Source organism: Schistocerca nitens, chromosome 5 (genome assembly GCF_023898315.1).
Source record: "Schistocerca nitens isolate TAMUIC-IGC-003100 chromosome 5, iqSchNite1.1, whole genome shotgun sequence".
Lineage (NCBI taxonomy): Eukaryota > Metazoa > Arthropoda > Insecta > Orthoptera > Acrididae > Schistocerca > Schistocerca nitens.
The window spans coordinates 804,082,053-804,084,745 of NC_064618.1; positions in this window are offsets into that span (position 1 = coordinate 804,082,053).

Consider the following 2,693-nt stretch of genomic DNA (forward strand, 5'->3'; position numbering starts at 1 on the left):
CTGTTTTTGTATGTTGACCTGTCTGGAAGCCATGCTGATTTCTATTTAGTAACTTATGGTCATTTAGATATTTGTTGATTCTGCGCTTCACTAATTTTTCTGTTATTTTCGAAAATGCTGGAAGGAGGGATATTGGCTGATAGTTCTGTACCTTATGCTTGTCACCGTTTTTGAATAATGGCTTCACTTTTGACATTTTCATCCTTTCTGGAAACACTCCTTCACTAAATGATAAGTTGGCTGTATATGCCAAGGGCTCAGCTGTCATTTTTATGATATAAACAGGCACCTCATCTGCCCCTGCTGACATTTTAGGTTTTAAGTTTTTTATTTCATTGAACACTTCATGTTCATCTGTTGGATGTATCCTCATGCTATAAGCAGCTTTTGGAAATTAAGGTTTTTCTTGGTTTGTAAATTTTGAGCTTAATGAAGTTGTTGCATTTATGAAATAATAGTTGATGTTCTTTGGCAAATCTTGTTTTTTAATATTGACATTTTCTATGTTTTTGAGAATGATATCCTGGGCTTCACATCTCTTGTTTCAGTCTTCACAATACCCCATATGGCTTTTGTATTGTTATCAGACTTCTTATTAAGTTGTCATTACTCATAAATTTTATCTTGTAAATTACTTTTCGATATACCCTCTTGTCATTCTTAACATATTCTATGAACTGTGGATCTGTAGATGTCTTCAATTTTGAATTTAGTCTCTTTAGAGTTCCACAAGAAGTTTTGATACCAACTGTGATCCACGAACTTGGCTTTGTATTGTGATGTGATATGATGTGATTCTTGACAGCTTCTTTGGAAAGCACATTTGGAAATATACCATGAAAATTGAAGAAAAAGTGTTATATGCATCATTCACATTTGTTAGGGGCACCACTTCTGCCCAGGACTCACTACTTAGGATATTTATGAATTCTACAGTTTTCAGTGGAAAATTTTATTTTATACGTGAAGTACACTTTTTTTTTTTTCTTAGAGTGACATTGAAGTAATTTTGAGGACAAGAGCATTATGGTCTAATAATCCCAAATCAGTATTTGTTACTTCTACTTCTGTGGGTCGTACATTTGAAAATATATTATCTATAAGACTGTTTGTATTACATGTTAGTCTTGTGGGTTCATGTATGCGTGGAAACAGATTGAAACTACATAATAGATGTAGGAGTTAATTTTTTAGCCTACTTTCATTCATAAGATTTATGTTTAAATCCCCACAGAAAACTACAGTGGCTCTTTCAGTAAAAAGAATGTTAAGCAGTGTTTCTAATTGATTAATGAATATGTCTGTATCCCCAGTAGGTGGTCTGTATTTCATACAACTGTATAGCTGCTGCTTCAAAATGATTTTCCACTCTCAATGATTCAGCTTCACACCTTCTTTTGTACTTGATACTTGATTTAGTAAGGATACATACACCTCGTTTTTGGCATTGTTTCTACAATACTGACTTACCACCATATATGGATGAATATTAATGATGCATCATTCAAAACTTCTGCACCAATGCTCCATGATGCACATGCAGTCAATGTTTGCACCATTCATTGCTACGTCAAGTTCTAATGATTTATTTCTAAGACACTGAATATTTAGGCTTAAAATCTGTAGGTGACTCGGGTGAGAAGTGGTTACTGTTTTGTTTATATTTTGTGCTGTAATATTCATTCCTGTGTCCTGGTGAGATAGCAAAAATCCTTGAGAAGGACAAGTTTCCTGCACCTCTCAGAGCATACCTGTACATTGGGCTGCAGTTAGTTGCTTGTTGCAGCTATTGGTGCTGCTGCTAATGTACTTAATACTGCCATTTCTGTTGTTGTTGTTGACACTGATGCTGTTTCTGACACATGGTACAAGCTATGTAGGTAAAACATTTAGAGCAGTCAATCCTAAAGATAATACTTGATTGTAACAAGACAGAAGCTGTTGAGAAGTGTCCATAACCCTGTGAAAGAAAACAGCTTACATCATTCCTTGGAATGATAGGCTTCTATCACAGACATTTACAAGGACCGAATATTGTACATCCACATATTATATAACTTTTGAAGCAGAATACTAAATGGAAATTGGGTTTACAAGAACGTGAAAGAAAGATGAAATAGAAAAGAAGTTGTGAAATGCAGGTTTTTACACCACCCTAGAATAAAGGAAGTATTCAAAACGTCTACTGATGTCTCATCTTATGACGTCAAGTGTGAAATTTTCCAAGGCAAGTTTGAAAATGAGTTGGTGTTCAAAGAAGTACTGCTTTTGCAAGTGGAATGTTAGATAAAAAGGAATTAAATTTTTGTCACAGAGAAAGAGGCTTTGGCTGTGGTATGGAGCTTTAAAAGATTTCAGTACTTACTGGCAGGAAGAGAAACCATGATTTATACAGGTCAGAAAGCATTAACATTCCTAATGAATAGTAAATTATTATTCCCATGCTTAACGAGGTGGGCCTTATTTCTCCAGGAATTTGATTTCGAGATATGTTGTATGGAAAGTGATAAAAATAAAATACTTGGTGTTTTGTGGAGGTTGTCAGTCAGTTTAAGGGACAGCAGCCTTCAGATGAAGTAAGTTCCACATATATTTTATAACATTGCAATGGACAACCTTACACAAAAAATCATTATCAGAGACATTATGAAGGAAAAGCAACAGATCTATATTTGGAAAGTATAATAAAGGCA